This window comes from Rattus norvegicus, chromosome 1 (genome assembly GCF_036323735.1).
Source record: "Rattus norvegicus strain BN/NHsdMcwi chromosome 1, GRCr8, whole genome shotgun sequence".
In the NCBI taxonomy this organism is placed as follows: domain Eukaryota; kingdom Metazoa; phylum Chordata; class Mammalia; order Rodentia; family Muridae; genus Rattus; species Rattus norvegicus.
In genome coordinates this window covers 21838622-21863577 of record NC_086019.1, presented here as the reverse complement: position 1 = coordinate 21863577, position 24956 = coordinate 21838622, and the positions used below count along the sequence as shown (strand labels likewise).

The window sequence follows — 24956 nt, the reverse complement described above, 5'->3', positions numbered from 1 at the left end:
GGTACTTACTTCAAGATCCCCCTGAGTGAGACACTGAGACACTGATCGATGCAAAAGGTTTATTTTCTGGTGCGTTGAGGTTGACCCTCCATCAGTCCCTTGAGGTCAGTGACTAGAAGGCGACCTGAATGGCTATTGTAAGCAGTATTTATACTTTTTAGGGGCACAGGTTACCTCAGCAAGGCTGTGTACAGTTCAGACGTATTGGCTAAGCATATTGACCTTTAAATCTATTGGCTAGCAAGCATCAGTCAGCACATTCTGAGAATTTTCTACTCAAGAATGTTCCTGTGAGTGGAGAATGGAGCCTGGCTTAGCCTCGACCCGAGACGGGTGGGTGTAAGGCTGGTGAAAGCCCCTAGGGTCTTTCAGTGGTGCTCACATTTGAGGTTGGTGGTACTTTTAGATAAGTTAACTCTCAGGTACAGTACCTAAATTCCTATTTTTTGGTCTGGGTCAGTCCCTTACCTGCTACTGATTGGCCTAGGGAGACCCGGTTATTATTACTGGTCTGTTTTCCTGAGGATGAATGCCTTCCCTTGAACCATAGCCTGGTAATTCCTGCAGTGTTTCAGCCTTTCTGAGTTGCTGAGAACCCCCTATTTTAGGAGATTGTCCAAATGCCCCTTCCCTTCCCTCCCTGTAATTCTAGCACTTGTATGGTGTTGGTAGAACCAAAAGGATCTTAGGATCTTAGCCTAAGACCAGATACCCTGAAGAGAAGATACCAGAGAGAAGTAGAGACTATGCCTTAACTTTCATGAACATGTAAGGACTTTCTGGATAGGACTTAGTTGTACAGGAATTGAATCCAACAGTTGGTAAGTGGGACCTCAGGAAATTAAAGCAAAGCAAAGTAAAACAATAATATCTGTACAACAAAAGTCACCAGCAACCAAGCAAAGAGGCAGGCTATAGAATGGGGAAAAAAAAAACTTTGTCAGCTTTGTGTCTCATAAAGAGTTAACATGTAGAACATACAGAGAACTAAAAACAACTCTGCTGAGACAACAAATAATTTGTTGGAACTAATTGCAAAGTTTTTTTTTTTGTTTTTTTGTTTTTTTTTTTTGTTTTTTTTTTTTTTTTTAGTTCAAATGGCTAAGAACTATTTACAAAAACTTCAGCATCCCTAGCCACCAGGGAAATGCAAATTAACTACTTTGAGATTTTTGTCTTACCCTAATGGTTAAGATAAAAACCAAACCAAACAAAAACAAATGACAGCAAATTCCAGCTGTGGGGTGTGGGGAAAGGGGCCTTGTATCCACTATTGTAGGAGTGCAAAGTGTGGAAGAGAGTGTTGAGTTTATTCAGAAATGTAGATCTACCTTGTGACCAAGCTATACCAGTCCTGGGCATATTCCCAAGGACTTTATCTATATGCTACATCAGAGACATTTGTTCCTCTAGGCTCTAGACTCATTGCTGATCTACTACTCATAATAGCCAGGGAATGAAAACAGCCTAGATGTTGATAAACTAACGAATAAAGAGTGAAGACGTGAAAATTTACATAATGGAATCCGACTCATCTCTTAAGGAAAATAAAACGAAGTTTGAAAGTCAATGAATGAAGCTGGGAAATAATTATTCTGAGCGAGCTAACTCAGACTCCAAGCGACAAATGCCACCTTTTGAGTACATGGGCGTTAGCTTTGAGCCTTTAGATATCTGTGTTTAAATTGGAGTCCTCATGGAAGTCAGGAAGCTAGTAAGGACAAATGAGGGGGGGGGTCTTCCACAGATGGGGAGAACGCAGGTGGTTTGAAGCGGGTGGGAAATAATAGAGCTGGAAGTGTAAGTGAGGCTGGTGTGGGAGGGCCGGCAGAGTGGGAAACCCAGGAAGGAGAGCTAACTAACACTGAAGACCATCACATGAAAATGTACTACTGTTGAAAGAGTCCTAAAATATATACATATACAAATACAAAGAAAAGTGTTTAAGTGCATTTACCTTATCGAAGTGGAAACTTCTGGTTTCTTTGGAAAGTCAGTTATGTCAAATGATGTTGTGCTGGGACACACAGCTGAAAGGATGTTTTGCTGGAGCAGACACAGGTGAAAGGATGTTTGGCGATAGCAGACACGTGAAAGAACCCGTGATGAAGAGTCCAGATGTGACCCACAGACAGTGGGAGAAGAGACAGAGGATTGGTTTGGTTTGCGCTGCCTGGGTATTCTTCACTAGCGACACACGTGTATTGGTTTCCCTACATAGTATGATTGATCTCCACTAGTGGACGACATCCCGAGAAACTCGCCAAAGAACAGCTCCTGAGGTTGCGGAGACTGGCGATTTCTTCAGGACTGAACTACAGCTGCTGGTTCATGCCTGGTGTCTGCCTGCCTAGAGGACTGGTCTGCAGCTCCTGAGTCGTATATGGTGTTTGCTGTGGGACTGAAAGGCTGCCAAAGAAGATTGAGCTTGCCCCCAAAGAACTACTGCTGAACAGGTCCACTTCCCCCATATCCTGATAACCTCTCTTCTAGTGCTTCTTCTTGGTGGTGGGCAAGAGGAGAGGTTAAACGTTTATTAAAAGCGTGTTGCAAAAAAATGTATGCCTACACCTTATAATATGGGGGGCAATGCCTCTCCCAGGCATCCCAAACTATCAAAGGAAAGGCACAGTGCCACCTCTCTGTCCCCTCTCTCTGAGTTGTCACTGCAGTCCCATAGACCCTCAAACACTACACTCTATGGCCGTCGGTCTTTGTTACTGTTTTAGTTCGCGTTTCTGTTGCTGGAACAAACGCTATGACCAAAAGGAACGTGAGAGAAGAAGTGGTTTATTTCAGATTATACTTCCACATAATGGTCCATCACCGAGAGAAGTCAGGGCAGGAACTCAGGTTACGAACTTGGAAGCAAGAACTGAAGTAGAGACCCTGGGGGATGCCGATTACTAGCTAGCTCTCTGATTCATAATTAAGTGGCTCGGGGCCACTCGCCTAAGGCTGTACACCTTCACAGAGGGCTGAGCTCCCCCAGATCTATCCTGGATCAAGACAGACGTGGTCGTAGGACAATGTGATCTGGGTGGTTCTTTAATTGAGGTTTCCTCTTCTCAGGTTTTTAGGCTATACTGATAAAGACTAACCAGGACAATTAATTACCCGCCAGAATTTGATGTTAAGAGTCTTCTGCTGAAGACACACCAAATTCTTGATTCATAGGACACAGAAAAATCAAACTGGTACCAGTCCCGAAGCTCACGCCCATTGCTTAGTAAGTGGCTCTTAGCCTGTGCGCATACAGTGGCAGGACTCAGTCCACTGAGGAGCTTTAAGAAGGTGAAAAGGAGAGAGGCCACGAGACTAGCGAGATAGATGACTGGGTGGTTAAACGTATTGGCTGCTGCTTCCAGAGAACCGGGGTTCAATTCCCAGTAGTTACTGGCAGCTTACAACTACTTGTAAGTCTCGTCCCAGTGGATTTGCTACCTCTTCCTGACCTCTGTGGGCACTGCATGCACATGCTACACAGGCATCTACGTGGGCAAAACAGCCGTACACATAAGATTAAAAATAGGAAACGTTTTTCTTTTAAAGAAGAGGTGCTGTGGGGGATGTGGAGGAAGAAGTGGGACGGATATAGCAAGGTGCCACAAGCTTCTGCAACTCCTTGAATAGTCCTGATCTACTGTCCACAGGGAGGGATCTGACATGGCTCCCGGCATGCTGGTGAGACAACACAAAGGACCCTAGGTCAGGGTGGCGGCTGCTTCCCTGCCTTCAAAGAAATCTCCACGGAGGATTGGATCCTTTCCTATAGGCTCCTGGACAGGTTCTTGGGCAGTCGAGTCAGATTCTGCTAAGCAGTATCTGTTGCACCCTGATTTGCCCATGCATATATAAACATACTTTAACTGGCTAAAAAGCTATATGTAAGCTTATGCAATAATCAATAAAGTTAGCTCTGAACTCTGATGCTTGTCTTCGAAGTCTGAATCCTGGGATCATTGTGGACTCTGTCTCCATTTATCTCCATTTCCTGGTCCCTGTTCCCACAGAGGCCATGACACTGGGAGAGAAAAGTTATGGTGGGAGATTAGAGGAGGAGTCTGAGGGAGGGAATGGGGTATGTGGATGTGCTCAAAAGATTATAATATGGATGTCTGAAATTCCCAAGGCCAACTTGGTGTCTGTCTGTCTGTCTGTCTGTCTGTCTGTCTGTCTCTCTCTCTCTCTCTCTCACACACATATATCTTTTTTTTTTTTTCTTTTTTCTTTTTTTCGGAGCTGAGGACCGAACCCAGGGCCTTCCGCTTGCTAGGCAAGTGCTCTACCACTGAGCTAAATCCCCAACCCCATATCTTTTTATTACATATTTGGTAATAACTTTTTATGACATTAAATCATGTTTTCAAGCTAAATCTTTTTGGCTCCCATATAAAAGCACTTGTGGATATAATTATCTCAGTAATATTCTTTAAAAGTGGCATAAGGCTGGGCACAACGCACATGCCTGTACTTCTAACTTGTGAAAAATGGAGGCAGCCTTTGCTACAAGCCCACTCCATGGCCAGCATGGGCTACTGTCTCCGTTAGCTTTCTACGGCTGTGATAAAGCACCACAGGCTTGCAAACAGGCCGATCTGACGGGGGCATTTTCTCAATTAGATTTCCTCTCCGAAAATGACACCAGCTCTTGTCAAGTTGACAGAAAACCATCAACAAAAGCTACCTAAGAGCTTAATATCTTGTCTCTCCATCTCCTCCTGAAAAAAAAAAAGTAGAAATGACTCTCAGAGTGCAGCCAAGACTTTCATATGAATCTTTTTCATAATGTAGTTTGTTATTTATACATATGTTCGTTTTACAAGTTTGCATTGGTATTTTAAAAATCATTCATCTGTAGAGTATCAATTGTTCTATCACTTTTGGTCTTATTTCCTTTTGAGGCAGGCTTTCCCTCTGAACTTAGTCCTTTTGTGTTTTGGCCTAGTCTGTTTGTTCGCAAGCCTCACTCATCCCTCAGCGCTGACCCCTGGCAGTGCTACGGTTATAAGCAGCTGTAATACTATACCTGGCTGGTACCTGGATGCTGGCAACTGATTTCAGGTCATCAAGCCACCTCTGCAGTTTTGTGGATCAAGGTTTTTTTTTTTTTTTTTTTTTACTTTTCTATTTTTCGGAGCTGGGGACCGAACCCAGGGCCTTGCGCTTGCTAGGCAAGTGCTCTACCGCTGAGCTAAATCCCCAACCCCAAGCACAAACTCTTCTAAGCTATTTGTCTCAGGTATTTCCTCATAGCAACAGAGAGGGAACACCGATTATTCCCTGCCTTTCTTATGCTAGAAATGTATGTAAACAGGATTCTAGTATGCATTACACACCTTATCAAACTGGGAGAGTCGACTGCAGTTAACTCAGTCAACTCAAGTTCTTGACACAAAACAAATGCTAAGCTATTATCGCAATAATTTTATTTACAAGGATGATTTTAGCAAGTAATTTATTTCCCCAACTCTTTTTATAGTTATAGGGAGGACCAACTGATAAAATATCGGAGCGTGTGTCATTACCTGGGAAATATTGTCCACACAAAAGGCATTGCTACTGACGGATAATTTGATCTCGTTAATTTTACGATGTTTAGGAAAGAAATTGGCAAAGGTGACTTACTAAAGATTTTATTAGAGGTAGGAGGAAGCAAATGACTAGAGGAACTTGGGGGCGGGGTGTGTGAGTGGGATGCAGATGCTGGAGGCAGTGGGCTGCCCTTCTGACAGTTTGACATGCAATGCTCAGAAAAAATGAAATAAGATTGAGGTCTAATTGTATAAAAGATCTGGGGGAGACTCTATCTGTGCGGGTGTGTAAAACTTTCCAGAATTTGAATGTGTGTGTGTGTGTGTGTGTGTGTGTGTGTGTGTGTATAATTTATTTTAGACACTGCTTTATCCCTGTTATACTTTGCAACCTATGCAACCTAGGTTCTCTCAATCCTCTGTCTGGAGAAATCCTGACTCTTAAGGCTGAGCATCAAAGCTCCTCTCCTCCACGGGGGTTTACCCAATCTCTCCTGCCTCTCCCACAGGAAGAATAAATGGATTCTTTTCAAGCCTTTCCAGTGAAAGCACTTCTTTCACTGCAGACTGAGGGGGGACCCAGCTTTCCTTATTCGGTTTCCTGGACCTGCTCTACCGTCTATCACGAAATAGGCACCCAGTGAAGGTTTGGTTAGTGAAAGCACTCCAAAGAAAGAACTTTTAGAAGTTGAGAGGGCATTTAAGGCCAGGATTCTCAGAAAGAACGCCTCGCACACGTGCACTGGTTGTCATGATCTCCAGGGTCACTCCGAGAGCGAAACGCACCCCTGCGGCGGGGCACTGGGCCCGGGAGCCGCGTGAACCCCTCGGGAAGGCCCCCCTCCCACGCCAGCCGGCGCCGGGGGCGTGGCCTTGGCGGTGGGCGTGGTCTGCCCGCGGGGGTTTCCGCGCCCGGGGCGTGCCGGGCGGGGGATGCGGGGCGGGGCTTCCGCCAGGAGGGGGCGGAGCTTGCGGGGCGAGTTCTCTGACGGCCCCAGCCAGGGAATTTCAATTTGAAACCCGGTGGAGGGTGGAGGCGGCGGGAGCGGAGGACTGCGTCCGGGGCTGGAGCGGGACGCGTCCCCGGGACGAGCAAGCTCGTGAGGGGCGGTGTCCGGGTAAGGAGGCGAGCGGGCCGCGGGGTGGCGGGCGGCGTCCCGACACGCTGCAGGCGGGAAGCCGACCCCGGCAGGAAGCCCGGACGGCCATCCCGGGCGGGGGAGGGGGCGGCTGCTGGCCCTTCTCGCTCCCTCCCCGCCGAGGACTGCGGCGCTGTCCCCGGGCTCACGCGCCCGGGCCCTGCCAAAGCGTGCGGCTCCATCCCGGGTGCGGGGGGGCGCTTGCTGCGTCCTCCCCCTCGGGGGTCGCCGGACGCGAGCCCGCAGCGCGCGTGGGCTCTGCGGGAGTCGTGGCGGGAGGGCGCCGCACCAGCCCCACGCGCGCCGCGGGTCGGGCCCACGCGGGCGACCCTTCGCCCCCGCTGCGGGCTGTGCGGTCTGGAGCTGTGGGCACGCTCTCACGTTTTCTGCGGCGAGTCTTCCAGCCGGGACACCAGGCCACCCGACCCGGATGGCTTCCTTTTCTCGGGCGCTGGCAGCGGAGGGGTGGGAACAATTTAGATGAACTGCAGGGCAAGGGGCTACGAGGACGAAATAACAGAGTCGGTGGCGTTAATGTTGGCGTCCCGGGACCCCTAATCTCAACCCCAGACGTCTGCGGTGGACGTTAGTCATTAAGTGTCCCCAGACGCCAGCCTCAGGCGGGGCCAAGTTTTATTTGTTTATTTGGGGTGAAGTTAGAAGAGCGCCCCCTTCCCCCAGTGTCTTATTTTGGGGAGTGGTCTCCGTGGAGCCTTCCTTTCAAAATGAGTAAATCTGTCACCTGAACAGCTGTTCCTGATTTTTTAAGGTCCTTGGGTGAGTGGTAGGTAGGCAAGGTGGCACCTAGGGGAGTTGTACAGATATTTCCTCCTTTGGGAATGAAGATTCTCTCTGTTTCTTGAACTTTGTTGCATATGAAATGTGGGGTGTGTAGGGCAGTATGTTCTTGTTTCTGTGATTAGCAAAGAAACAAAACAAAAAAGGTCTCATTTTTGTCCACTCTTTTTTCTTCAGCCCTTTCTCTCTTTCTTTCTTTCTTTCTTTCTTTCTTTCTTTCTTTCTTTCTTTCTTTCTTTCTTTCTTTCTTTTTTGGTGGGAGTACATTATATCTGTATTCCTCATTGCCTTAGAGTGCTGCATTGACAACATTGTAGACTACCCTGTCAGACATTCCCGTGGATTTGAGGGAAACTTGATCCGTTTCTTGGCCGTGGGAGGTGGGGTTTTGAACTCTCAGTATTTGTACAGATTTTCCTGTGCTAGTCAATTTGTTAGCAGGCCCCTGCCATGAGAAATCTCTGGTTTGCTGTTGCAGCCACTGGTGAGCTGCCTTGTAATGTTATCCTGGATCTTGGTAAGCGCCAGCAGCCCTCTCAAGAGGCTGCTAGTTTGACATACCTTTTAGAGAGAGAGGCTATGGAACCTGTTGGGGATAGGGTGATCGATCATTTCTATAATTTGGTTTGAGAGCCACCATCAAATCTCAGAGGTCTTTGTACCCTTTAGGGAGCGTTTGAGAGCCACCATCAAATCTCAGAGGTCTTTGTACCCTTTGGGGAGCTGGAGGAGTTGGAGTAGTGGTGTGAAGTTTGCCCCGTTTAATCCTGTTCTGTCTTCCTCACTTCTGGGACAGAATGCCCAGGGAGGTCAACAGTGGTCTTAATGGCAAACTGTTGAGAACTAGAGGCTGTTCATTAATAGATAGGAGAGGACAGTTTCCTTTGAAAACAGCCCCCTTTAAGAAAGACTTAGTCTTAACAGCTCTACAGTCATTTATCTCTAGTAGAAGTAGGGCACCGTGTGCAAGGGAAAAAGTGTGGATGGGTTGAGCTATCAACCCTCAAAGCTCTTGAAGTCTTAATTAGAGGGCGGTTGTTAAAAAGAGTCAGAAGCATTATTTAACACCACTCAGTAGCTTTTCAGTGACAGGTTTGGTATTCTGGCTATGAAATGCAAACTGCTGTGGGATTGTTTTACAGGAACCGATTGTGGATCTTTAAAATCCGAGCTTTTAGGTCCAGTTGGAGAGAAGCTCATTTGGAGCTGTCTGGGAGGAATCTGAACAGATGTCCGCCACCTCTCCCAAAATAACGGCAGACAGAAAAATAAGGAACCTCAGGAGCTTGCTGGACCCTGCAAATGTGGCTTTAGGACATTTTGTTTGTGTACATTTCATGTTACGTGTGAATCTGGACTAGAGGGGTCCATCTTTTGTGAGGATTCAGAGCCTTCTAGCTCAGCTAGCCTGAGTTGGTGAGCCTGGTGTCTTCTGCTTTTTAATGTAATGTTCCTGTGGTTTACTCCTTCCAAATTGCCAGGTCTAAAGAATCGAGTTTAGAAAACCTAACCAGTGACCAGAATGTAAAAAATAGATGTTTAAGAAATCAGAACCATATCCACGTGGGCTACCCAACCACACACATTCAGCTAAAAATAGTTACGATGAGAATGCAGTCCCCGACTAAGGTTATTTATTGGTAGCTTTTCTCTGTAACTCGAAATTCTGTGTATTCATGCTTAACGTTGACTTCTGCTCTCGGAGGTCACCCCTTAACGCTGTGGCTAGCAACCTGTAAGCTACATCTTTGCCATATTATTTAGGAATGTGGGGCTCATATTTTACATGGTGGGAGGTTTGGGTTTTGTTTCTGTTTCTACTGCAGAGCACAGGTTTTCCTTTCCTTGGACTGAGATAGCTGTGGGTAGACATTCTTGAAAAAATATGAATTGCTAGTTGTTGGCTTTTTTTTTAATATATATATATATATACATATATATATATATATATATATATATATATATATATATGGCAGCAGAAGTTTCTAGAGATCAGTCCTACCAGCTATCCTACCAGCTGTCATGTTGCTTTTCTGAAATGTTTATGGAAATGTGCCTGTCCCCTCCACCCCACCTTTATTTAGAAACATTTGCTTGGTTTTTTTTTTTTTTCTTTCCAGATTAGAGTTGCTGTACCTAACCACTGGGTACTCTCTCAGATTTAAAAGCCTCAAGTAAATGTTTATTCTGGCTTCCATAGTTAGCAAATACTAGCCAAACCCTAATTTACTGCTCTTTCATAGAATCTTGGAATCTCAGGGCTAAAACTTTAAGAGTCAGCAAATCTACTCTTAGCTCTGTTCCTATCCTCCTTCCCACACAAACATTTCTAGCATCATTGAAAGATCTTAATAAATAGGGAATTTGTGTATGATTCCTTTGCGGATTGTAGGCAGAGCGACCTGTGGGAGGATCATGTTTTAGCATGAACCAGTAACTTGATATTCTTAGGATTTCTATCATTCGTCTCTCTGGGCAGTGTCCCAAACTAAAATCTAAGATTGACTGCTGTGTGTCATTAGCTATAGGACATGGCCACCATAGCACCTATTAGTAGTATAGGTGCTTAGAAGTCACAAGTAAGCTGGAAAGGAAACGAGAAGACTATCTCTAATACAGTTTGAAAAAATGGATAGTTGGGTTGGGGATTTAGCTCAGTAGCAAGCGCAAGACCCTGGGTTCGGTCCCCAGCTCCGGAAAAAAAACAAAAACAAAAATGGATAGTTCTAACTTTTTGAGGGTAGGTTTTTCTTTTAGAAAATACGTGTATTTTGTCTGAGATAGAAGGGAATACACACACAACACCTATTTTACACATATCTGGTAAATGGGGGATCAGTAGTAGAAAATTAATTCATTGAGCCTTTTTTGCATGTTTTTAAGGGTTTACTTCTGTGTGTGTGATTATGTTGCCTGCATGTATGTATGTATTGTCATGTGGGTGCCTGATGCCCACACGGACCAAAAGAGGGTGCTGATTCTGTTGGAACTGGAGTTACAGGCCAGGTGTAAGCCCTGTGGGTGATGGAAATCAAACCTGGGTTCTCTGCGAGAGCAGCAAGTGCTCTCAACTGCTGAGCAGTCTCCAAACAAAACAAAGCGAACAACAAAACAACAACAGCAAAACAACAACAACAACCACCCAAAAGAAAAAACCCAATCAACCAAACAAAATTCCAAAAAACCAAAACCAACAAAACCATACAGTTTAGAATGGTGACCCTACTATGGGTCTACTACTGATCCCCCATTTACCAGATATGTGTAAAATAGGTGTTGTGTGTCTATTCCTTTCTATCTCATACAAAAGCTAAGGTTGGCTTTGAACTTCTGTTCCTCTTGTCTCCAGTTGCTAGAATTCCAGCTGTGTGTCTTGCAAGCTTGATTCAACTTTATAGAGGTTGGTTATAGCTCATGTAGAAACATCATGTAGATAATAAAGAGGACTTGCCTTAAAAAAAGTGCTGGACATAGTCCCTTGTTGTTAAGACTAGGATTGGGATCAGTGTAGGGTTTAGATGTTTCTCGTGTCTCGGACGGTAAATCATCTATACGCTATTTCCCTGGTTTGAGGACTAGCATTTATTAGAACTAGGTTTTTTTATAAGAAATGAGATGTTTTCTGAATTTTCTTTAATGTCATCTCAGATCCCAAGTCAGATCTTTATAGACTCACAGTGCCTTCACATTCTTCTGTTTTTTTCCCCTCAAATGAGCTTTGAGTTAATTTCATAAGTTCAGTGTTGCTAAAATGCTTCATTCAGATAACTGACCCTCCCTCCCACCCCCCCATTTTAGCACGTTTTTATTTAGTGCCCTCTAAGATGAACTAAAAAATGGCATATAGGCTCATCTGTCATCCAGGTATGCTCTTTAAGTCAGAATTCTGGGCCTCTGGGTGAGCTTTGGAGGGGACCCCATCAGGGTCTTACAGCCTTGCCGAGCTCACTCATTGTTGTATCACCATCTTCTACAGCATGTGTCTGTGTCTCATCAGTCTGAAGGTGTTCAGATGTCGTTTTGTTTGCTACTGTTCTTTGTTTTTTCTCCCCATTATCCAGAGAGGTTACTTTTTAAGAATATTCACACGCACTCACCTACAGCCTCTATTCTGGGGAGACTTGGTCAGAAGTGTGCTTAGACAATTTAATTTACACTCTTGGCCTGAGGTTCGAGAGCTTAGTGAGAATGTTGCTTGGGGCGTGCCTGGGCTGTGGTAAGAAGAGCCCTTCTGTGTTTGAGTCCTGTCTGAGTGAGTGAAGAAAGATGTAGTAAGGGCAGCACCGAGGAAGACAAAAGAGGAGTATGAGATTACTTGGGATCAGAAGAAGTTTCGAATTGCAGATCGAATTCAGCACTTAATCTTAAGTAATAGTTAGTGTTGTGTGAGCCAAGTGTTTGTGTAGACAAGGTTGACCTCGAACGTGGTGTGTGGCTGAGGAGGACCTGGAACATCCTATTTATGTGGAGCTGGGGATTGACCCTGGGCCACACACACTGTATAGCTGGACTGCATCCCAGACCTAGTTCTTAAATGTTGGGGATTAGGAAGTCCCAAGTCTTCAGAGACGCTGCCCCCTTCTCTTTCTGTGGTATGGTTGTACGTCGGCACTGCTGTCTCTCCTCCCCTGCCTGGCTGTTCTTAGTTCCTTTCCGTTGGGTTCTTCAGTGGATCCCCTTGTGCTGTTGTCCAGGCGAAACTCAATTCTGATAGACAACCTTAGCCACCTGCACTGTTACCTGTGAGCTTAGCGGACTGCTTTTGTTTCCTTAGACGGTTCTTGGGCAGAGCTGTATTAGAGAAGGCCACTAACATGTCCGTGCTGGTTGGTGTTGGCTAGGCTGTCATTCTGCCAGGGACCTTGGGCAAAATATTTTACAAAGCCATTTCTTTAATGGTGTGTGTGTGTGTGTGTGTGTGTGTGTGTGTGAGAGAGAGAGAGAGAGAGAGAGAGAGAGAGAGAGAGAGAGAAAATCATACTTATTTCATAAAGTGATATGAGAATTAAATGAGCCAGTGGTTCTAAAATGCTTCACGTAGTGCCTGGCGTCTGTGAGCGTTGTTTGTTCGACTATGAAAAGAGCTAGTGTGTGGCTTGTGGTAAGCACATTTTCTGCAGTCAGGAACCAGTTATCTGTGTGGAAGCAGAGTCTGATATGGGGCTGGGATTCTTTGTGCTTTGAATGCCTTTTAAAAACTATTTTTAGTACAGTATCTTTATATTTTTAAACTTTTTCGAAACTATCAACTTAATCTTGCTTCCCCGCCCTTTTTTTTAAAACAATGCACAAAGTGCCATCCATGTATGTGTTGAAGCCCTTGGGATCTGGTTCGAACAGTCTGGGGAGAGTGTAGTCTCTCTGTGGTGTTGCTAGCGGTAACAGATCCTGAGAGCGAAGTGTGCACATGCTGTCTAACAACTTCTTTTCTCTGTAGCTTGAAGCAAGGTTGCTGAAATAAGGCTCATAGTAAGTGGGTGTTTTACTGGTTGTTTAAACTCTGGCAAATGACCACTAAAACGTAACCTTTATTAGATCCAGTACCTTGTATTATGTGTGAAGTAATCCTGCAGACATATATTCCCCCAGTGTAGTGTTTAATTTTAAACTATCTGCCAGTATTATGAAACCAGAATTCTAATATAAATACTTTTATTTGGGTGGGAAGCTTGGAGGATTGCGGTACTTCTGGTTCCATTCGCCTCGACCGGAAGGGCCGTCAGCCAGACAGAGCTTGCATGCTTTTTGATAACGCCTCAGTCTCAGCTCCCCATTTCCCTTTCATGTTATCTCTAGAGCAGTTCCCAACCTTCCTAACGTTGCGACCCCTTAACACAGCTCCTCATGCTGTGGTGACCCCCAGCCACAAAATTATCTTGTTGCTACTTCCTAACTGTAATTATGCTATTGTTATGCATCGTAATGTAAATATCTGACGTTCAGGCTCTGGGGCTCTCCACCCACAGGCTAAGAAACTCTTCTCTAGACTGCTTCAGTTGCATCGTGTGAGCCAACTGTTAGATTTATTCTCCACTTATTTAACAGCAGGTGAAGGTGACAGCAGATGAGGCTATACGACCTTACAGTGAGTAGTGTGGCTTACGGTAGGACTTTCCTTCCCGTTGGGCCTTTCCCTCTATGAAGGGGCTTTTGGGTCGCCATCAGGGTCATGGTTGATCCACGTCCACTGTGCAGTAAGCCCTCAGTAATGACGTATGGAACTGTACGGTTTGGTTCTAGACTTCCTCACTCACTGGTAAGCAGTTTGCTTCATCCTCTAAAGCTTGGTTTCAGACTTCAGTAGCCCACCACCGTGCCTGATTTAGATGTTAGCTGGCGTTTTAAAGTGATGCTTTTCAGTTCATCCTTTCTGTTTCGTGTTGCACCAGCCCCTCGGTTCCGGCTGTGAAGCAGTCTGTACAGCAGTTTGCTGTGTGGTCTCAGGAAATGCAGTGTTTGGGAGAGAAGAGAGGAGGCGGAGGCTTATGTGGGGAAGCAGTGCTGCTTTACCTTTCGAATGCTGAGAAAGAACAGGGGTCACATGACTTACGAAGGCTAGAGAAGGTAGTATGTATACCATGTAGAAACGCTCACAGAACAAGCCTGACCACCGCTTGCATCTCTGGACACAGTGAACTAATTATCTGGTTACTTGGTAGTTTTGATCATTACCAGGTGTCATGGTCAAAGACCGGAGCAGCCAGAGTTCAGATTTTGAGGCAGCAGCTTGATATGGGGTTAAGTCCCATTCTCTGTATCTTCTACATTTTCAAAGCCAACTCCTTTTGAGAGGAGGTCTCACGTATCCCAGGCTCGCCACGTAGACTAGGATGAGCATGAGCCTCTGTTCCTCCTCCTGCTTCCGCCTTTCAAGCATCGAGAATCCAGGGCTTCACAAGCCACCAGCCCTGATTTATGTGGTGCTGGAGTCAAGCTTAGGACCCCATGAACTCTACCTATGGAGCTTCCGTTGCAGCCCTGGAAAAACTAAAGTGCTGTTTTAGTTGTGATTCTCATTTCATTTTCAGTTTTGGATGACAGTACACTTTTATAACGTTAATTGCAATACCATCACTTCACTGGACGTTTCTTAAAGCTACCAAGTTGTCTGTCCGCTTTAAAGTCTTGATTCCTAATTTTTTTCTTTTCAAAATCGGTTTGTATTTAAGTGCACGTTTGTGTGTGTGCCTGCCTGCTAGTGTGTTCACAGTGCTTGTGGGTGTCTTTGGAGGCCAGAAGACATTGTGAAAGTCCCCTGGAGCTTGGAGGTACAGGTGATCGTGTGCCGCCTCATTTAGTCTCTGTGATCCAAACTGAGGTGCTGTGTAAGAGCAGTAAATTCTCCCAACTGCCAAGCCATCTCTTCAGCCCCATGGTCTCTGGTGTTCTTAAGTGCCAGTTCTTTAAGTGGGAGGCTTTGCGACAGAGGCTCACTGTGTAGCCCTTACAGGCTTCAAATTTCTTTTTTCAGTTCAGTCTGGCCTCACATTCTTTTATGTAGCCCAAGTTGGCCTTGAATTTGTGATCATCTGCTTCCTGAGTCAGCTTCGAGATTAGAGGTGTATCCCCACCATTCCCAACCAGCTAAGTGTCAACTTAATCAGTGTCATTTTTAAAACATTTGTTTTATGTGTATGAATGTTTCACCTGCACGTATGTCTGTACCTCATGTGTTCTGGTCCTTGTGGAGGCCAGAAGAGGGTGTTGGATCCCCTGAACTCGAGTTACAGACACTAGTGGCCCACTCTGGGTACTGGGAATGGAACCTCTGCATGAGTAGCAAGTGCTCTGAGACATTAATCTTTCTAGTCCTTCAAGGTCAAATTTTGTATGAAGATCGGTTAAGATTGGTACATACACTTTGTCTTTATGGCCTTTAGTTATCTATTTCTTATTATTTCTTTCAGTGTATTTTGTTGAAGAAGCATAATTGATTGTCATGTGTGCTAAGCACAGTGTGGGTTTTGTTTTCTCATCCCTGTGGTGTAGGTAACGTATTCCTGTTCCCTTTGATCTGTAATTAGATCTAGGAAAATGGCCCCGTTCGTTCCCCCTCTTTCCTATTTCTGTGAGATTGTTCCATAGGTATAGGCTTTTATTTAATACCTTTTATTCAATTTTGATTTTACCTTCGTTTTGTATGTGGGTTTATGTTTACGCGTGTAGGCTTGCGCGTACCACGGAGCACTGTGGAGGTTTGAGGACAGCTGGTGGCACAGCTTGTGGGTTTCAGGGTTGAACCCAGACCCTCAGGCTTGGTTGCAAGCACCTTTACCACTGAGCCATAGTCCAGGTCTGTGGCCCTCAAGCTTTTGGTACTGTCCCAGCACAGATGGGTTCAATTCAGTCTTAGGGGCTGCCTTCTTTCTGTGTGTACATAATCAAGGGCAGCATCATCCTCAGTCAATAACAGTGTTAGAAAGGAAAGAGAGAAGCAAGCCAGAAAGCCAAGCCAGCAGGGAGGAAGACATGTTGGTATGGTATGCAGTTCACTTTACAGATGGAGGTCAAGGTTGACTCACTCATGGCACCCAGTGCGTGTGTTGTTGAATGTTAGTTTTGCCCACTGGGGCCGGTAGTTATTCGATGTTGTGCCTAAGAACTGGGCTTCGTTCTGGAGGCTGTTGGCATCTTCAGCATCTGGCTTTCATAGGAGATAGGCTTGCGTTCCTGCTTGGCTTTGTACCCCCTCATTTCCTCCCTACCTCGTGATCTTGAAGCCCTGAGTGACGAGTGTCCCACGGCTGAGCACTGCCTGATTGTGCAATTCTTACTCACTGTGGTTGAGGCAGGGCCGCATGCTCTGCACGTGCACCACAGAGCTGACCTCCTACTCCAGTGGAGAATGACCTCCGCTTTGCCGTTCATGCTTTTCCTCTGCTATCCCGATGTTAGCAAAACGTGCCAGACTGTAAAGTATAAAAATAAAGTGTGGCTTTCCCCCTCTCCTAAGCAGCCTTTCCCTTCATGTGCTTTCACACTTTCACTATTTAATTTACAGTGGAAGTGGCACTCCCTAGAGCACCTTGGCATGATTTAGAACATCAGGCGCGATGTAGGGAAACAAGGGAAACAGTGGGTAGGCACTGCCCAAACCCTAACGACTGTGAGCTCCCCAGCAGCCACTACTTTTCAATATTTCTGAATTTGTTTTTTGATGCGTTTGGTCTCTAAGAAACACAACTCTCTTGTTTCTTGTGGGATGGCCCCTTTTTTATTTTTTATATTTTCACAACAGTTTCTTGACTTGAAGAAAATGATAAAATACTTTTCATTTTATTATTTGTTAAATCTTTTGTATTTTTTTAAGGGACATGCTGGGAGTGACGAACTTGGTTCCACAGACATTCAGCAGCCCCTGTGGTTTCCTCGGCTGCTGTGGAGGTATTTTTGTGCATCAGGAGTTGTTTTAGTTGATGTTTCACTGTGGGGACGCTCAAGTCTCTGCAGTCCTGCGGATGTCTCTTCACTCCAGTTTCTTGTACGTGTGAATGGTAGAGCTACTTACTTTCCATTTTGGTTAGACTTAGCTTGTTTTAGTCTCATAAGACTTACTCTCTTCTTTCCAGTTCTCTAATTTAGAAAGATGAGCAGTGTAATACGCTTTGATTATGCCTGTAAAAATCCTCTAAGCAGTATTTCTATGTCTAATCCTGGAGACGGTTTTGCTTTTTGTCTCATTCGTCTGGCGTTCTTGGTATCCCCCTTTAGTCCAGATGCGTTGGAAGCTCTACAGTTCCTGCAGTTAAGCTCAGACATAAAGCAGTCTTTCGTTCCGTGTGTGTGTGTGTGTGTGTGTGTGTGTGTGTGTGCGCGTGTGTGTGTGTGTACATGCATGTGAGTGTGCACAAGTGTGCAGGTCTACATCTGTGCTTGTGGAAGCAGAGGTGAGCCTTAGGTGTTCTCAGGAGTTGTTTACTTTGTGGACGGGGACACTGACCAGGGTGCTGTAGGGATCCCCCTGTCTCCCTGTGCTGGGTTGGTGTGGGTGCCTGGGGATTGATCATGGTTACTGACTGAGGCTTGCATAGCAAGTGCTGTACTGATTATCTCCTCAGTGCCCCTCCCCCCTCCTTTCTGGGCCCTCTGTCATCCTGGGCTTTATTTTCTGAACTTCTCTAGAGATAATTAGACTTTGGGAATTCCTAACTGTCTTTTTTCCCTGGGTTCTGTGTTTCCTGTACATTGTATTTATTTCTTAAGATTTAACTCTGATTTCACATGAACTCAGGTAACAATTGCTCAAGAAACCTTAAGTGGGAGGTCAGTTTCTTCGGACCCAGGTAGGTTTTAAGATAGGCTGCCATCTTCAGTCGACGGCTTGTATCCTTGTATCGGATTCCAGGTTACTGATTACTTCCCTCAGAGCTTGAGGACCTGTTTTGCAGCCCATGTCTGCATTTTACTCTTTGTCAGGCCTCAAGGGGCCTGGAAGCTGCAGGCCTGAGGTGCCAGGGCCTTCGGTTTCCTTTGGGTCTGCCAAAGCCTGGAGCCAGGCTGCAACTTCTGATGCTAAGTCAGGTCCTTTCTGTCCTACAGTCTGTCTGCATAGCTCTCCTCCCTCCTTACCCTCATTTGTTTTGGTTTTGAGACCAGGTCTTAGCACAGGCTGGTCTTGAACTCTCAGTAGCTCTGCTTCAAGCTCCTAACATTAAAGGTGTGTGCTGCCCAGCCCCTAATCTCTCCTTTCTTGTTTGTAATGTTTGTTTTATTTTCCTCCTGTTAGTTTACTAAGAGTAGAAATTAACCTATGCTCAATTGTCTGGATTTAGGGTTTTATGTTGATTAAAAATAGGATTATTGGATTATTGTGGTATTTAATGTGTACTTATTGCGGCCATAATGAATCTATTTCTTTTTTCTGTTTCACTTGCTGACTTAAGTTATGTGTAAAAGTACATAGAAAAATCAGATTAGTGAGTCTGTATTTACAGTGGGTGACTGACGCTCGACAAAACTGCTCTTCCTGAGAAGAGGTCAGGAAACTCATTTTTGTCTCACACAGACACACTTCTGTGGTTGTTCCAGGATTAGTTTAGTATAAACTTAAAAATGAGCTATCTTAGGTAAATTTAACATGACACAGTGGCAACAGATTTGGTGACTATATACCTTTCAGAATTTAGAATAGTAAATTCTTTTTTTTTTTTTTTTTTTTTTTTTTTGTTCTTTTTTTCGGAGCTGGGGACCGAACCCAGGGCCTTGCACTTCCTAGGTAAGCGCTCTACCAAATCCCCAGCCCCAGAATAGTAAATTCTTAATTTGTCTGCCTTGAAACTGATACACTCTATCAATAGTAGCATATGTAAATTTGAATATTATTTGGGAATTAGAACAACCATACTGTAAAGTCGAGATCTTCATTGCTAGGTAAGGTGTAAGGAGCTTTATGAGATGTGCATGTGGATGCTAAGGGTTTTGTGAGTGGATTTGGGGATGTTGAGACACAAAAGGGATTGTGTAAAGCCTGCTATTGGGGTGACAGTATGGCTGAGCTGTCTAGGAAGGGCTAAGGACTGCGAATGTGTGGTTTGTTAACTTGCCCAGTGGGTTTCAGAAGTTTATAAATTCAAACCCTGTATTTTTTCTGTGAGAAGGTAGTGCATGTTCTAAATAGTACAGTGTCTCCCTGAAGTGTAGTAACAATGGAGGGGCTGTGCAGACTTTCCGGGCCTCTGGTTGACTGAATACGCAGATGAACAATTGTTTCCAACTCTTCCTTCATTTCTGTTACTTAGCCTGTCTTGGAAGTGGATTCACATTTTAAAGTGACCTAGAGACAGATATCAAGTAATTAATCCAGGGTTTGGGAAAATTATAAAATGGGCGCACAGTCTTGTACAAATTACCGAAGCTACTAAAACAGGGTGTGGGGATGCATGCCTGTGATCTGACACGGAGGCAGAGCTCAAGGTCGCTTTCTGCTTCATAGTATGCTCTAAGTTAGCCTTGGCTACAGGAGATCCTGTTTCAAATAAAAACAAAACCTGGAGCTAGAGAGATGGCTTAGAGGTTAAGGGCACTGACTGCTTTCCAGAGGACCTGGGTTCGATTCCCAGCTGTCCAGATGGCAGCTTACAACCGTTTTAGAGAACCTGACACCCCCACACAGACATACATACAGGCAAAATATCAATACACATACATCAAAAACAAAACAAAAGCAAAAAAAATCCAAAAACAAACAAACAAACAAACAAAACAACCCAAACCCTTCAAAGTCCCACTGGGTTGGTTCCAAGGAAGGTAGGTTTCTTGGGCCGTGCTTTTTTTTTTTTTTTTTTTTTTTTTTTTTTAAGATTTATTTATTATATATATAAGTACACTGTAGCTGTCTTCAGATACACCAGAAGAGGGCATCAGATCTCTTTACAGATGGTTGTGAGCCACCATGTGGTTGCTGGGAATTGAACTCATAACCTCTGGAAGAGCAGTCAGGTGCTCTTAACCACTGAGCCATCTCTCCAGCCCGGGCCGTGCTTTTTTTATACAGTCCTTTTTACTCTTGGTAACAGTATAAAGCTATGTGCTGACTGACCGGCTTCTCTTTCCCTTTTCTTCTTCCACAGGGTTTTCCTGGCAGCCCAGGTCTTCTGCCTCAGCCTTCTTAGTGCTGGGATTATGTGTATACCCAGCATGCTTCTTTAATTTTTAAAATAACCTGTTAATTTTAAAGTTAATTTTTTTCCAACAGAAATCTCTAGAACATTTCATCATTCTATTTAAAAAAAAAGTTCTGTTCAGTAGCTCTGACAGGTAAGAAAGGCAAGCCAGGAAGAGACTAAGTGGAAGCCACTCGGGCGGCCGGCCTGGCCAGGCTCCTGTGTTCAGTGGTCCCTTCTCCATTCTACTCCTTTGCTGCAATAAAGCAGCTAATTGGAGTTTTCTTGGAGACCCAGGAAGCCTGCCAAGTTTCGTAGCTAAGGGGTGTCCTGTAGCTTTTATATATTGGCACCATGAGCCCTGAAGGTAGACAGACCGAGGTCTTCCAAAAATAGCTCAATAAATGTGTCAAGGTTTTGAAATAACTGAAAAAACAAGGATGTCTGGTACGGTGGGGGTCACCGGGAAACGATGCCAAATGCTTTCAGAAGTGTTTGCAAAGCAAATGTGGCCCCAGTGGTATCTAGACAGCGTGCACAGTCAGCGGAGGCTTGGGAGACCATATTTACTATAATAAATAATCCTTGTGTCTTCCTGGGACTCTCTGCTTAATTGGGCTGCAGTAGAAAGAAAGCAGCTAACGGAACATCTTCCTGGAGACGTTTCCTTTAATCCACTTCTCTTAATGAAGAAAAGAGAAGCTTTCTCCCTCCATAAAATAAATAAAAACGATGCATAGGGGAACTTAGAGTATCAAGTAATGATTTGAGCCTGTCTAACAAAGAAATCAAGATTTCCCTCTGCACCTGTAGCCAGAACTGTTTTTGGATCATGGCCGTTAAAGCTTGTGGCTTAATTTTCCTAATGCCAAGCACGTCCGTTTTAAATTGGGTGCATATGGGAATGTGAAAACACTGGTTTCTCTCTCAGGGCCCCCACCTAACCCTGGAAGCAGAACTAGGTCTGAGGAGGGCATTCCCTAACGTCTGCAGCCCTGAAAGGACTGGATTGGCGCATGTGTGGGGCAGGCGTGGCGGTGGCTGCATGCACGATGCCAGTTCTCTTTCGTCTTGGGCTTGCGAGCTTACGTTAAAGACTGTAGGCTAGATTCTAGACCCTTCTGTAGACGGGGACCTGTGTGTCAGTTGCTCTGTGCAACATACATGGCTGCAGGGGAAGATGGGTTGTTTTTAAGGACTTTTCTTTGTGTGTATGTAATTTATTGAAGCTGTGTGTGTGTGTGTGTGTGATGTGTGTGTGTGTGTGTCTGTGTCTGTGTGTGTGTGTTGTGCATGCGTGCGTGTGTGTGTATCTGCTGCTCTTTTTTATTTTGGAAGCAGTTCTACCGTATCATTATCAGTTACAGAAAACAGAAGTCTTTCGACTGGGACAGACCCTCATGTCATGCAGGCTGGGCTGTAGCTGAGGCTGGCTTTGAACCCCTTGTTCTGCCTTTGGTTCTCCAGGTCCAGACTTAAGACCTGAGCCAAATTGGGTCCTCAGCTTCCCTGTGTACTTAATTTGCAGAGTGTCCATCAGTAGAGCAGTATTAGAGAGCCGCGTGCCCATGCCGCCTCAGCACGTAGCCCTTCATGTGTATTGTGCCTCTCCTCGTTGCTCACCATGGCTTGCCCACAGTATTTTGAAGTGGATTCTGAACGGTATATAATTTCCTGAGTAAGTGATGGGGAGCCCTGTTATGTACTCCTGGTGTCCGAGGTTCGCCTTTACAACGGACTCGTTTCTGAGTAAGGTGTTCATTTATACCGTACTTAGTTGTCGTGTGTGAAGCAGATGTCTGAGTATTGTTTTTGTCACTGAGAGCAGGTTTGTGTGAAGATAGCACTGTGTGTGCTTTAGCCAGCACCAGCAGTGAGACAGACTGCAGTGCGGAAGCGAGCCGGGACAGAAAACTTCCAAGTGATCGTGAAGTCAGAGCAGAAGAGATCTAACTGTCGCATTTTTATCTTTGAGACAGGGTCTCAGTGTAGCTCTGGCTGGCCTGGAAGTTCGTATGTAGATCTGGCAGGCCTCAGACTCACAGACATCCCCCTGCTTCTGCCTCCTGAGTGCCGGGTGGAGTGTGCCACCGCTCCTGCCCTTAGTGTATTCTTTTTTTTTTTTTTTTCTTTTTTTTTTCGGAGCTAGGGACCGAACCCAGGGCCTTGTGCTTGCCAGGCAAGCGCTCTACCACTGAGCTAAATCCCCAACCCCCCCTTAGTGTATTCTTAAGGTGAAGTTTGTGGATATGCGGATTCTCCCTGCATCCGACTTTTTATTTTAGATTTTCTTTTTCCTTTTTTGTCCTTTCTTTCCTTCTGTCCTTTGGTGTTCTGTGGTTTTTTTTTTTTCTTTTTCTTTTTTTTTTTTTCGGAGCTGGGGACCGAACCCAGGGCCTTGTGCTTGCTAGGCAAGCGCTCTACCACTGAGCTAAATCCCCAACCCCTGTTCTGTGGTTTTTGTGAGAGCTAAAAGAAGCGAGGTATTTTTCTTTCTGTTGGCAACGTTGTTACGTTTACACTGACCATGTCCTGGGCTTAGAAAAAGGCAGCAAAGCCACAGATAAGTCAGATACTGAGATGCTTTTCTTATCTAATAAGTGGGTTTTTATATTGGAACTAGTTTACACTTTAAGTTACATGTAATTACAGTCTCTTCGAAAAGGCATCGAATTCTAAAGACACAGCATTCTGGATACTTCTTTGTGCCTAGCATTGAGCTTTGACTCGGGTTTACTGCCGAGTCCTGATAGTGGTGCAGTTTGGTAGAAACTGATTTCTGTAGGCGGAATCCTAGAGTTGAGGCCCTTCAGGTTTCAGGAACTCACTTACTTAATTAACAGGATAACATTCTGTCTAGAGTCTTTTGTTCTAAACATTGCCCTGTATATGGATAAGAATGTAGAAAGCCCTTCAGACCTGTTTGTATCTGCACCTTTGGCCCCTTAGCCAGGACTGCTTTATTGCACTTGGGAATAACTTGTTCACCAGAGGACACTTTCATTTAGCAACTTGGAAACAGTTGCTGAAACTGTGCTCCAGGTCTGTGGCTGGTCTGATTTATGGCTTGGAGGGAACTCTGGAAGCCTGTGGAGAGTTGTTGGTGACCAGTGGTGTCTACATTTGTGTCTATCTTTACTGGAGGGAGGGTTTTATTAGCACCCACACATCTCCTGTCTTAGCTCTTACAGGCATATAACGTCTACTTTTGAAATAGACTTTTTAAAGGTTTGCACACAAGGTAATGCATTTCCTTGTGTCCTTTCATGCAAACATATAATCATACTCTGTTCTAATTCTCATTCCCTTCCTTTTCCGTCTTTAGAAAATAATTAGCTGGGCTGGAGAGATGGCTCAGTGGTTAAGAGCACTGACTGCTCTTTCAGAGGTCCTGAGTTCAAATCCTAGCAACCACATGGTGACTCACAACCATCTGTAAATGAGATCTGATGCCCTCTTCTGGTGTGTCTGAAGACAGCTACAGTGTACTCATATATAATAAATAAATAAATCTTAAAAAAAAGAATTAGCTGATTTCACTGTGAAGTGTAAAGACGTTTTTATTTAAGCACCTTGAGCACATGTTGTCTTCATTCAATATATCATGTACTTTGACTCCCCCTACTCTCTTCCGCACCCCAGCCTCTTCTCCCTTTTCCCTTTATGTCAGGTGTGTGTAAAATCATGACTCATTTACATATAGTAAAACTCTGTATTCAAGAGAGACATGATGAATATCTTCGTCCCTCCTAGGCTCTCTCGAGCCCACCCCTTCCTCTGAGGTGGTCTGTGCATTCCGTTTGGAATGCTGAGAAGTCACAAAGGCTCTTGTGAAGGCGGGAGTTGAAGGAAGGCGGCAGCCGATTCAGAGATCTCCTGTCTTCAGCTGAGTACTTTTGGCCAGTGTGAGACTGGAGCACAGGCTGTGGTCGGCCAGTGCGGAGTCATTCACAGGAGTGTGTGCTAGTCCTTAGCATATTCATTGATCAGGTGATTAGAAGCTGCCTCTGGCCGCTTTCCTCTGAAGTACAGTGGGACTGTAGCCCCATGTTCCCGGTCCAGTGCTGGGCAGCATGGCATGGCCTTAGTGGCTGCTCTCTCTTTGGCGGCTCAGGTTTGGTGAAAATGATTCATATGCCTGTGACTCATTAGTTTATCTTTGTAGTGAAAGTGATTTTAAAATGTCCTTCCTTATAAAAAATAGGTGAAAGATTTTGGTAGGGTATTTGATAGTTTTTATGGTATCATTACGACAACTTTGGAAAAATGACAGCGGAAAGCAGTTTGGTGGCAGCTGAAATCTTAACATTGACCCTCTCTTATCCAATATAATTTCTCCACTAATGGATTTATTTATTTGTTTATTTGGGTTTTTGAGATAGGGTTTCTCAGTGTAGCCCTGGTTGTCAGGAAACTCACGACAGACCTGGCAGGCCTAGAACAAAGAGATCCACCTGCCGCTGCCTCTGGGGTTGAAGGCGTGTGCCACTGCCATCTGGCTCTCACTGATGCTTTTATTTTAAATGTTTTAATTGTAATTGCTTTTGAGAGAAGCTCTCACCATGTATCCCTTTACCTTGCTGTGTAGACCATGCTGGTTTGGAAGTGATGGAGATCTTGTCTCTCCCCCACTGCTGACATTAAAAGTACATACCGCCATACCCAGGATCAACGTTTGTTTTTAACTGATACGTGACATAAAGATCGGGCTGTGCATGTGTCTCTGAGTGGTGCATGCCTCATGTGTACAGGATCCTGGATTCAGTCCTCAGCGCCACGTGAACTAAGTGTGGTGGAGCAGGTCTGGTTCAGGAGGTGGAGGCAGGAGAGTCGTGAGTTCTAGGCCAGACTACACACATGAGATTCTGTCTCCTCGAAATAAA

The 24956-nt window shown here is 44.9% G+C and overlaps 1 protein-coding gene across 36 annotated transcripts in view; it reads left to right on the top strand.

The window, feature by feature from the left end:
* Positions 1–6471: 6471 nt before the first annotated feature.
* Positions 6472–24956, top strand: part of Epb41l2 (erythrocyte membrane protein band 4.1-like 2) — a 174771-nt gene continuing 156286 nt past the window's right edge. For 24 of the 36 annotated variants that reach the window (XM_039099143.2, XM_039099134.2, XM_039099128.2 and 21 more), the window contains exon 1: positions 6482–6652. The gene's annotated coding sequence lies outside the window, so the exon portion shown is untranslated. Of the gene's footprint in view, positions 6653–23890; positions 24064–24956 lie in introns of those variants that run through there. The other 12 variants (XM_063265551.1, XM_017589862.3, XM_063265444.1 and 9 more) reach the window with 7 other exon arrangements.